Source organism: Helicoverpa armigera, chromosome 10, assembly GCF_030705265.1.
Source record: "Helicoverpa armigera isolate CAAS_96S chromosome 10, ASM3070526v1, whole genome shotgun sequence".
In the NCBI taxonomy this organism is placed as follows: Eukaryota; Metazoa; Arthropoda; class Insecta; order Lepidoptera; family Noctuidae; genus Helicoverpa; species Helicoverpa armigera.
The window spans coordinates 12,395,478-12,408,434 of record NC_087129.1 but is presented as its reverse complement, the minus strand read 5'-3'; the positions used below and the strand labels follow the sequence as shown (position 1 = coordinate 12,408,434).

At 35.2% G+C, this 12,957-nt stretch overlaps 1 protein-coding gene across 1 annotated transcript in view; it reads right to left on the bottom strand.

Moving 5' to 3' along the window:
• Positions 1-12,957, bottom strand: part of LOC110374197 (protein O-mannosyl-transferase TMTC1) — an 89,759-nt gene that overhangs the window by 75,817 nt on the left and 985 nt on the right. The window lies entirely within an intron of this gene.

The window sequence follows — 12,957 nt, the reverse complement described above, 5'->3', positions numbered from 1 at the left end:
AAACAGAACTTTTATGTGTGCCCTTGAAACTGAATCAGTCATAAGAAATAGTCCACCGCAGAAGTTTGCAAGTAGAACACTTATTTCGCGAAAGCCGATCCATTTTGAGAAAACTTTACTGCAATGTAAGACTTTGGTTATTGTTTTGGTGTATTAAAATGTTTAAGAGAGTTCAAACTTTTTCTTAAAAGGACGCTTGAAGCCAACTTTGTGCCATTCTAGAAACATATTGGGTCATTGCGAGATTTTGCTTGTAAAGAACTGTAGGTTATGAAATGAATTCCTTTTGAATAATAAAATAAATATCGTAATGGTTGGTCAAGATACAAAAGAATTGTATTTTTTCTTTTTCTTGTTAACGCAACCAAAAAAAAAGAACTAAGTATGTGAGGCTACAACAAGTACCCTCAAGAGATAAACTAACATTGCCACCATTACCAATACAACGGAAGAGCGCCAAAATAATATTAAAACAGTAATAACTCAAGTTTGTCAATAATAAAAACATATTCAGTATTGGAAATCACAGTCCTTGTAGGGCCCTTCATACATTATTGAACAACATTCGTTTAAACCACGCTTTTGATTTATGTAACTGGAAATTGTGAACGGTGGATTTCCGAAATAGCTTTTATTGAAGCTCCAAGTGAAGTTAATGGCGTTTCAGAAAACTTAGTGACAAATGTAGGCCTGGGTTTATATTTACTGTGTGTACCTAAAATTAGAATTGTTTCAATATATGGCTATTATTTATTGTGCCTATATAAATTAGGTCGAATTGTGTCCCTACATGTATCATACTATAAGCATATAAGTTCTGCTACATAATTTCGAAGCCTCCATTGATGTTCCTGAAATAATTATTTTAGTGTAGCAAATTATGTTCCAAAAGTCACCGATTCGATCCCACTGAAAAATTAGATTCTGCTAAGGCAAATGATAAAAGTTATCACAGATCTTTAAGATTACGCAACTAAAACAATTACCAGATAACGTTCAAAATATATCCGCATACAAGGGCCGGTTTCAATAAACCCACTGAGTATCCATAACTCTCTCTATTGTAGGGAACGTTAAACAATAATCTTTATCTTGGATATCACAGTCGGCTTCACCGCCTATCGGTGGTCGTTACGAAGACATGCTTTCAGCTGCTGCGTGATTGTGACTCGAGGATAATAGTGGCAGATGGCAATCGACGGTTAGAACCAGTCTATTTTGCCTTTCTTTATTTTGCTTGAAGTGGGATGGGGAAACTCGTTAATGCTTTCTACTGATATTCTTTTATTTATTTATTTAACAGTTTTTTTCCGTGATCTGCTTAAGAGAAAGAACAAATCATCAAACGCCCGTTTACTTGTGCCAAAAAAAACTGATTGACAAGACACACAATTTACACTCTGAACAAGTTGAACCACACCTTCGAACTCCCCTTCCAAGTATTCCCGCTGAAACATCCAAAACATCCAACAATTCTAATAATGACACGTCAGCACAATGACATGTGTCAACACGTGTCATTTGTCACGCGTTCGAGTGACACGGCGCGGGATTTGAGCGGTGAAATCGGTAAACGAAGTGGAAGAACAGAAAAACCAATACTTTAAAAGGATGGGAGAGGTTGATTTGTCCCTGAGTTCACATGTTGTGATGATAAATTGTAGATACGGGTGCATGGGTATGTTATAAATTGACTATGACAAGCTCTCTAACAACTAACAAAACATGTATCCCGGAAGAATACATCACTAATAAACATATAATACCTAACTAAACCATCACCGTTAAATAAATCATACCGTTTTACCGTTGTTATCACCTGTACCACGTCCTTCTGCCATTGTACTAATTTTAATTAGGGCCAGCGCAGCATGACTCCTCTTTCCGTACTTCTTTGTCAGAAGTCACTTCACAAGTGACATCCTTTGTCTTTTAAATACTATTGCTAGCGATATTGTCTTGTACTAATACTTCTGACATTATTTTTTCTTCAGTGACGTTACCGAGTGAGTTGTGTCACAAAATACATAGGTACAGAAGTCTATCTACATACAAAGCGCGTTCGAGTCACGCAGACATAGGTGTCTATGTGTGCGTGTTCACAGACGCGCTGTCTCAAAACAACTCAAAACAGTGCGAGCGCGGCTGCCGTTTTCTTGAGATACGCGCGTCACTCACAAGGTAGATAAATGTGCACGCGTCTGTAATTTTACTGTAATATTTTTAATTTTAATAACAAAAGAAAAGTAATAATGGAGCAACAAAAAGTCCTATTATAATTGTTCAGTGGACGGTTGTTTTTATACAAAAATAAACAGTGAATTGTCGTTTTTTTTAGCCTGCCGTATTACCTTTAGTACCTATGTACCTACTTATTTTCTCATATTTCGATGGTTCGATTAATAAACGCAGTAGGTAGGTACAGTTAGGTGGGTAGGTAAGCGCCCCGGGGAGGCCTCTGGCCCAATGCCGTAATAAGTTTTGCTAGTGTCGACCCAGGCAAACCTGCCTACCTACCCTCAAAGATTATTACTAGTAGGAGTTGATAATTTTTGTGATCATGGCGAAAGTATGTTGTAAGGTAGACGAAATAAAACTCGCACATCAAGGTTTCTGTAGGTAGAAGCAAGCTTAGATCGGGGACTGTACCAGCCCATTACATACAAAAATATTTTTTTCACAAGTAAAGAGTAGGGTAAGTATATATGTATGAATAACAAAATTATAAATTGCGGTTTCTGAAAAAGTTCGGTATCTCGTTCAAACGAATTTCCGTTGAAAGTGTTTATTAACCTCTTGTATGCTACATTAATTTTTTGATTATTATTGGTTTATATTTCATTTTTCCTGTTTTATTCTCAACAATACATCAAATAATTAGATACGAGTACCACTACCACGTTAGTTTTATGCGCATAAAAAGTTGACAACCCTAGCGCGACCGCCGAGTTTAGGCATGAAAAGTGAAGTACATACATGAGATTGACTTCTGTACCTATGTATTTTGTGGTTGTGTGGTTCAATCGGCGTCTTCAGCTGGTCGCGTGATAAACGAGCGTTGTCTCGCTTGTATTAAGTTTATTTGCCGATTAAACTACTTTTACGACTTCTTTAGCGTTTTAACGTTGATTTGTTTATTTGCCGCAGTAATCGCTTTTTGGTATACTTTTATGACTACGTCATATTTTTGTCATAATGCATAAGAGGTATAAATGCTGAGACGCAGTCGCATAAGGCCTATAAGAAGAAGAGAAAGTTTGCAGTAAGTATATCATGTATTGTGTGTTATTTCAGCATATATTTTCTACTGAATGATTTCAGGAAACATCTGCTTGTGCACTTCTATACAAAACGAAACCCATACACAAGCTTATAAATACATACATGTAGAGGCAACAGCAACGTATAAAATCCCCATGTAAAGTCCAATTTGCAGACTAATCCTCGTACGATGGGACTCGCGCCACTGACTCAATAGTGCTGCTCTATGAGCAATGCTAGTGTTGCGAAATTATCGAAACTAGTTATATCGTCTACTGAATGTAGGAAGACTAATGGATGAAAATTCAGTGGGCTGTGATTTGCAGATTATGAGAAGAAGCTTAATTTTATCAATGGTTTTGGTCAGTTTTAAAACTAGAATGAAACTTTCATCAGTAAAGATATGCCACTCATCTAAAAGTATACCAAATAGTCAATAAATAAATAGTCATTGAAATGTAAAGCGAAAAATAACGTTGATTTTATAAATTCCCAGAAACATGTAACACGGAAATTAAATTACATTGCAATACCATAATACATTCAAAAATAAATTATGATAATTAAGTAAATAATACAATACGAATTAAAAAGATGCTTCAAGGGCATCGTTTTACTTAATTCCCGGTCAATTACCTTTGTTTCTCATAATTACATCACTTTAAACGATGTTATGGCCAACAGCTGCTTATAACAAGAAACAACTTGAACCCGCAGGCTCTTTATTAATAAACAGATACAAAGAATAACTGAAAAATTGTTCGTTTGTTACGAATTGCTCAACAATCATAAATGTATAGGATACTACATGTTGTAGGTACTTATGTTTATTGTATACGATTCTCGCTATTTCTGATTATTTTTTAAAGCTATTATGATAAGTAAAATCCTCGTATTAATAGAACAAATAATAATCGTTTGTATTTTAGGTATTTCGTCGTATTAAATTATTTTCACCATCATCCTTCTGACCTTATTCCACTGTTTATTATTTTTATCGCTGTGGCACGTCCGCTCTTTCATACTTTTCGACTTTCATTCTCTTCATTTCGTCTTCTCGTCTGTCATTTTTTAATTTTCGTCTGTCTTTCATTAAAATCTATCTATCGTTTCTATGAACGCCTCTTCACCCATGTTCTTCCACGTTCATCTTCAGTCGTTTTGACACAGATTACTAAATAATGTTCCGTACAATATAATTCTCGTCTGTTGCATTTTCAGTCAAATATTTAATCAACTAAAACTCTAAAAGTGAAAAAAAATCTGGATAACAGAAGTAAAATCCCTTTTCCATCTATTTGGGCATCCTTTGTTTTTGTAGTATTGAACCTCTTGAGAAGTTCGTCTTTGAAGTTGTTAAACAATGCCCTGTATTAGAATAAGCCGCTTCTATTTTTGGAAATCGAGCATTTTGTTTATATAATTAATTATATTTTGGTTTATTTTTAACTCGTTTCCGGATAGCCAGATAGGCAATTCATTCCGTAAAAAGATGGGTTGTGATTACAACTTTAGAGGTGTTATGACTTAGAAAGGGACATGTTTTTTTTGGTAATGTGGCACCCACCTGAAGGCTATAATAATAAATTCTCAGGTAAGGAATTTCCTCATAAAATAAACTGCCCAAAAACTGCGCTGCTTCATTCCTTATGATTTTATAATAGGCTTTCCTTTCCCCATGACAGTTTAATATCTTTCCTGAGCTCTTTTAACTGAATAATACACATCTAATCTCACTCCCCTTTCGACGAAACCAAACAAATTACAATATTAAAAAATCCGCCGTACCAATGTTTGCACAGCGAACCTCGTATCGGGCCGCCAACTTAAATTATTCACCAGCGGATATTGCAGTTCAGTAATAAGCCTGTATCACGCGAACGATTTCCTTATTTCATTTCCCGGATAATGGTGTACAATACACTCCATTTTCTATAGTAATTATTATGCAACAAGATGCTTTGTTCTGTCAACGGAATGTTCGTGAAATACTAAGCTTGTAGTAATATTAGAACAGCTAGTGGTATAGCAAAATTACGACATTTACACTGAGATAGTATTTGTTGCTATATAGGTACTTGCTATATATTTCGTGATTTTATCACAAGAAATGTCTCGTGAACAAGAGAGCTTTATGAGCTGGCATCGGTTTAGTTTCATGACATATTGTTCCACAAATGTGGTTGAAAATGACGTCAATACTGTTGAAATGGATTGGCAAATTTCTCGTTCGCAATCGGTTTTGAAGGGTTGGTAAAATGTGAACCCATTTGGCACTGATTTGAGCTTTACATACGTCGCCTCAAATTTACATGAATTTTAAACTAACCGCCGAGTTCGCTGGCTGACTGTCGAGCATTCAACGCAATGACAATTACTTACCCCGCCAGCTCAAACAAAAAGACAATAGGCACAACACAAACACTTTGAGACCCCTTCAATCCAACTTTAAAGCCCGAAAAATGGACCTCTCCAAACATAATTAGTGAAACGCAATTAAAAATGTAAGAACTGAAGCGCTCCTAATCTGTGTTTTATTTAATTTTTTGATTACAAAGGCAGTACTTTTCTGAAAGTAAAGCAAACGTGTTTTTTTGCTCAGATAATCTGATAATGTCGGCAAACCTCCGGAGAGCTCTCTTTGTCTCGTACTTTGAAGAGTTCAATTAGAGGGCAGAACGCGTAACCGGCGAACGAAAAAATATACTAACAAAATTATGCTATTATGACTAATTTATTTACTTCTAATGGACAGTCATTCAGAAAAATACGAACAGTAACTTGAGTTGATGATTCTGAGAATATTTCGCTCATTTTCATGTTCGCAGACATTATGCTGAGAATACAAGATAATCGTAGCGCTCATACACGCGATGAATTTTTGCCGAGATATAGCGGAGCTCACGAGCGCGACTGCATCGCGGCACGAAATGAATTGACAAAAGAGTTAAAAGTTTTAAACTCGTGAGCTACTGAGTCGATTTAAAATTCTGTCTCTTGTCTGTTTTGATTTATTTTAAAGCAAAATATTACTGTCAGGAAATTCAAGCGTTATTTTTAAATGAGAAATTCTATATACTTAATATGAAAATGTGTAGCGAATTTTGCTACAAAAAGCATACGATGTAAATCTGAGCTACAGCTTTATCATTGTTTAGTCAAGAATTGTTCGTTGGCATCAACTATCAAAAGAATTACGCCAATTAACTATACAGCCGCAAAGTGACAAAGTTTTCTCTCAAATAGTTGAAAACGTCTCTTCTATCATTAGCAAGTTTGATAGCAGCCATCAATCTGGAACCGCGGTCTCTCGCTATATAACTTAATTACTTTCGTTTGTTTAAGTAACAATTTCTACCACATATAAGCCTATATTTTTTAACACTAAGACAGAAAAGATGTAATACTTTAGTCGGCAGGAGGATTTAAAACAGCTGAAGAAGTTCGAGGGCTTCTAAACGAAACAACTTATAGTCTTGAAAACTCAGTCACTTAACGAACTATGAAAACTTAGCACGCTCAGGCTATTTGTGGTTTCAAAGAAACTTTAATGAAAGTAGATCGGCTTATTATAAGCCTAAAAATGCTATTAAAGTAAAAGAAAAATTATAAGAACTGCATAGAATAAAAGGGGAATGAGGATTTTAACTTGAGCATCAGGTACCATTTGGAAGCAATGCTTAACTATACTCGCGAATGGTTATTGTTTCTCCTATTTGATAAAAAATAATGCATCTGAATATCCATTTGTTTACTTAGCAGAGAAAATAAGATGTTTTTTGCCAATGTCCAAAAACAATTTTGCGCCATCAAAAACATCATCCATAAGCCATTTGACGCGCAGTCTCAAGCCGCTAATGAGTCTCCATTATGCTTTCTCCATCCATGAAAGAACCATGACACAACCTTCGCATCAAATTTTGTAACATTTTATTAAATTACACGACAACGTCACATCACTTCCTTAGATTTAAAACTGACAGATAAATAGAATTTAACATGGCTTATATTTTCCGCGTTCCAATTTTGCTCCAAAATAAGGAAATTAAGTTTCTTCAATGTTTGAGAATAATGGGATGAAAAAAGCTGGTCATGTTCTGTATTATTCCTTCACTGTTTGGAAAAGATTTTGCAAGACTTCCATTCATTAGAGAGACCATTTACATATATACCTACATTTTAATAATGATGGAATGACGAAAGAATTTGAATAAAAAGCTCTCAATCATACCAATGTTTCACAGCTCCACAACATTAATCATACTTAAATAAAATATCATCATTCATCTCAAGAATAACATCAACCGAATCCCATAGTGATTCCTTTGAACAACAAACCTTAATAAATACTCATTCAATTCACGAAATTATATTTTTTCTCGGAGATCCTGAGAGGGGTCGTCATCAATCATTTTGGTCCCCTTTTAATTTACACCGAAGCATTTTTCAGCTACTCATCTCTATGTCGTTTATCACATTTGCCGGCCTCTGTTTCCGCCACCTATTGTCTTTTGAGATTCAGTGTGACCTGGTTTTGCCGTGTACGTGTCCCAAGTTTGCGGGAGACAGAACAAGTTTTTAGGTTTATGGAGGATTTGTGGCTGAATTGGGTGCTTAAACCCTGAATGGCTGCTGTTGTTTGAATTCGTGATCTGGTTCAAAGTTAGGCCGTTTGTGTTTTGGGAAACCAAATGGTGATAGATGGTTCGATGGATAGAGAACCCATGTGTTAAAAGTTAAAACTATGCGCAACTTAATTGTTAATAGTAAGAACTTTACAAAGGTCGATAATTGTATAGTCGATATATAAAGTCAGTAATTGAATGTTTGAGTTACGCAAATTGATAAATAAATATTTATCAAACAGAAAATCCCAAAATAGCATAACACGATAAAATGTCAAGGTTCAATTATAAAACATTCATCTACGACATCAAGAATCTTCAACGAAAATGAATACCAAATGTTCTGAATTCAGCCCCTCGTATCCAAGAGCAAGGTCGTTATATTTGTCATTACATTACACAACCGTCGTAAATTCCTTTGTGTCTAATGTGAGCCCACCGCAAAACTTCTTTGAGCCTGGTAATGGTGGGAAAGGTGAGAGCGTCTTGTATACATAACGTTAATGCGCAATTTTGAATGGGATCCCTCAGATCTCTGTGAGCTGCGACTCGGGCCATCTTACCGTAGGACCAAGTATAGTCCCTTGAGGCATACCTTGTTGACAATTGTAAGTACCGATACTTAGGGCTTAATTTAGTTTTGATAGACTAATAGCTAAGCTCACTGGACATTTAAACCATTAAATGGTCTAATGCGAGACGATAACGTCCTAAAGAGGCTCTTACTTTTTATTATAATTTCCTGATAGACCTTAAAATTATATTAATGTTGTCAATGAACGATAAGAAGTTATGGTTTTTTGCTTCCTACTAATGTCTTCCGAGCACGATGTGCTTTAAAAGAAAATGTACCCATAATAACCTTGAAAAAGTTAAAGATCGGAACCCTCTCATTCCGATGAGGTCGTATAAAAAAGATCACACAAAACCCACAAAATATGAACATAACCATACTAACCCTTGAAAATTGAGAGATAGGCGAATCGATTTTGCTCCATTAAAGGCACAATGCGGAAACCTTCACAATAATAAGTGTAACACAACAAATCTACATATAACACGTTCCATTACCCTCTCATCGTCGCAACAACTCTGATGTAACCAATAAATCATCCAAGCAGGACAACCAACCTTACTCAAAGCTTGTAAGGTTCAAAATTGAGTGTCAGAATGTTGTGATGTGTTAAATTATTTTTGTCTTTCAATATGCCTTTCTCGTATGATAACGAAAAGGCCCGTACGAACACACATTGTAGCTGAAAGAGTTCATATTGATATTCGATACGGCTCAAGTGATTCTTCTACTTTATGGGTTCGGTATTGACTGATCTTTTTACATGGAATAAGTGGATATCCAAACCTTATGAATCCTATTCATACCACACATTACACCCGTCATTGAAGTATTTTCAAGGACAATCGTTCTTGATAAAATCCGGTTCGCAAATCCGAGTCCTACAAAGGTCCGTGACATTAATAAAGAAAAAGGTTAAAGGTTTCCCATAGAAACATGATTTTCAATAGAGAAGATTTGTATTGTTAGTACAATATTGAGTCGTATTTGCTTAAGCTCCGTGGGGATCTGTCTGTGTTTGGGTTATTATTACATTTTAATTTTATTTTGTTAGGTATCGTGTTTTTCTGTATATTGAATTTGCTTAGTCTGCAGGATTATGCCTTTGTAGATATATTTGTTTAAAGATACTAGATTTAATATTATTTGTTATTACATCAGTTGCTTTAGAATTAACGATTCTGAAATATCCTGGACCGTGTTTGACATAAATTTGACACGACTGGATTTTGCTTATCTTACTGACTATAATGTGACTTCGTTAATTGACCTTTGACAAAAAAGAGTTATTCTTTGAAAACAAATCTAAAGTTTCGTTACTCACAACTAATTAACCGCGACCTTAAAATCTTTATGTAAAACATTAACCTAAGTACTAAAACCTTCTGAAACAAAAATATTTGAAACGATCTGAATTCGCGTGTCTATCCTTCATTACCTTCCGAGTATAAATGGCATTCGCGAGCCTCTCTCGAAGTATGACGGCGCTTTTAAGGAGAAACGTGATTTATTTACAGGATTCCGAGCACAGAACGTTTTATTTGGACTTTTGTGTCTTTAATGTTAGTTAGTTGTGACTATAGAGGGAATTGACTGTAATTTTAAGAAACAAATCTTAAGCATTGGTTCTAGAAATTGAATTCATAATCCATTGAAAAATACTCGAAATATTAACGCTGTTGATCTACTGCTGGACTAAAAGCAGCTAAGTATCGTTTCTCAATAAGCGAATCAATTAATATAAATTTCTATATGGACGACATTATAAACGACAAAATATTCGCCAACTACAATAAACATATATTATCACCCACAACACCCATAAAGACAAGCTAAGTAGGAAGGCTTCTATCTTCACACACAACATAAAAATAGCCATTCCCAATACCATTATTTAGCGACCATTGGAACCGTTTCCCGTCTAAAAGAAAAGAAGTACATAGGCGAAACGTAGATACATTGGGTGCCGACTCAATAAGATAAATTACTTTGTTATCTAGTTATTTACGGGTCTCATTTTCTAGTTTAGCTCTCGCCTCAAGATATGTAGAATCTTCTTTTCCTGTAGCGTTTTTTCTTTATCTATTTTAAGCCTTATTTTAGGCTTACAAGTACAAGTTTGAGGAAAGTAGCAGAGATAAGAAAATGAAAATAAAAGTTTTTTTTTCCTTATTTCTTGGTATAAAATCCAATAACTTACCTATCTGTTTCCTGTTTCCTTAACTCACTTTTTAGTTGACCAGATATTAAAGAATTGCTTGGGAGTTTGATTTCCACGAAATCCAGAGCGATGTTTATGTCAAGATTTTACCAATAAATCATGCGTTTTTTTCCATTTACGTCTCCGGCTAAAAGTGTATACTTTTAACTTGTTGTATTTATAAAAATATCTGATCAATATAACTTCTTCATGTCTTTTAAAAATAAAATATATATAAGCATTAAACAAAATTATTATGGTTGAAGTAATAATGTGGTCCAAAAGAATGTTGTCAGTAAAATATTCGATAGCGAAGTAGTGTCCTTATCATGTCGAGGGTCGCCTTTGTACACAGAGACCGGGCTCCGTACAAAATGTGGGTAGCATGGAAATTCCTCAGATAAAGATATTTTGGTCTGTCCGACGATAATGCCGTTCAGTTTTGCGATTTTCTTGAAATCTCCTTTTAGGAGGCTTTGTTGGGGTTACAAAGATTTTTGTTTATAAAGGTTACTTATTCATACCGCATATTTGAAATTCTGGATGCAAAGTCGGTCTGGTGAAAACAGGAAGTTCAGGTTATACCCAACAGTGTGATAAGTTGAATAAAAAATATGCGTCTATATATTTTCATCTCTGTGGCAATTTTAAATTAATGTCAAAATTCAGAGTACCAACGAGCCGTTTTCCTCTTTTACCAAAATTAGAGGATTATATTTACTTTTTGTCTTTAATCCAACTGCGGAGCGCTATGGAGTATTTGGAAATACACAAAAGTAGCAAAAACTCGAGCTTCACAAGCAATCGCTAAAATATGATGGATAACCGTCGCGTCACAACCGTGGGTACGGGGGCGGCAAACACCATTTATACTGAGCTTGATTTGATGTAAATTAATGTACATTTCTGAAGTGGACTTAAAAATATGACTGCATCATTATTCTTTGTAAAATTGCCTTATCAATGACAGACAATAATGACTTCTGGATGACACAAAAATAATTAAAAAGGAAGTAATCGAAATTGTGTTTTAGAATTAACTCAAGAAAATAAATGACATGGTCTTGGTCAAGCCATCACACACTATTACCTACATAAAATACTTGAAGACAGCGAACGCTACGAAACGCTACGTGCTACGAGTGCTACGACAGTATTCGTAGCACCTCGCTACGAGTCTCGCCCAACCCTTTTGCTACGACGCGACGATCGTAAATCTTTCGTTACCTACGTACGCGTTCCACCTGACCTTTTTTAAGGATATTACTATTGACCATATTTTGTATGCTATTCTAGAGAGAACCTTCGCCATACTTCCATCACGATTTTACGTGCTACGGTGTATTGTTGAACAGAAACAAACGTAAAACTCAGGTTTTCTTTGCTGAAAAAAATCATGTTTGTGTGAAACCTCTCATCAGAGAACAGAAACAATCAGATCACATCACCTAAAGCTATAAATAATTGTCAAAGGTAGATTGTACAGAAGTCAAAGTTATTTCAGTCAAAGACCTTTACGCTTTGAATAGAAATGTATCAAATACACGAGACATTTTAAAGCCGAATATATCAGTGAGCCAGTCGGCCGATCCTTTATTACACAGTAAAGCGCTTAATCCTCCAATCAATATTGAATTTCGAGTGTCCGTACTTGATAAATTAGGCGTGAAATGGCTAAATAGAGTACTGCCTCACTATTGTATGAGCTTAGTTACTATACCACGGGAAAGTTCTCGATTGATTGACTCAGCATTATGCTGAGGACTAATTGAATGTTACGTTCTGTAGACACTTCGATTGTCAAAGGGGAATCTTATTACTTTGGTGGGGATTAAAACGGACATTAATTTAGTTGTACTTGATATAAAACCGTTATTATCGCGATGGCAACAATTAATTTTTTTTTTATATTAAACAAATACATAAATTTTTGTCTCAGACAATGCATTTTATATTAATTTCAACAAAAAACCTTCAAATTTTTTAAAATATTGAAATTACTAAAACGAATCATTGACTACCTACCACTGACAGTCGCGCGCTAACCGCTAGCGGTTATCACGGGCGGGTTAACTGGTGATAACTCGGCAAGTTACCGCGCCCTTGTTCACACCGCAGCGGTGCCATTATGTTTCGTGGTATAAAAGTATATAAAAAGTGATGAAAATAGTCTAACAATAAATTGAACGTACAACTAACATCAAAATAACAATATTAAGGAATCACTTCTTTTCTTAGAATTATCAAAAGTGATCGCTATGATAAGGTTTGTTCAAAATTGGATGCAAACTGGTAAA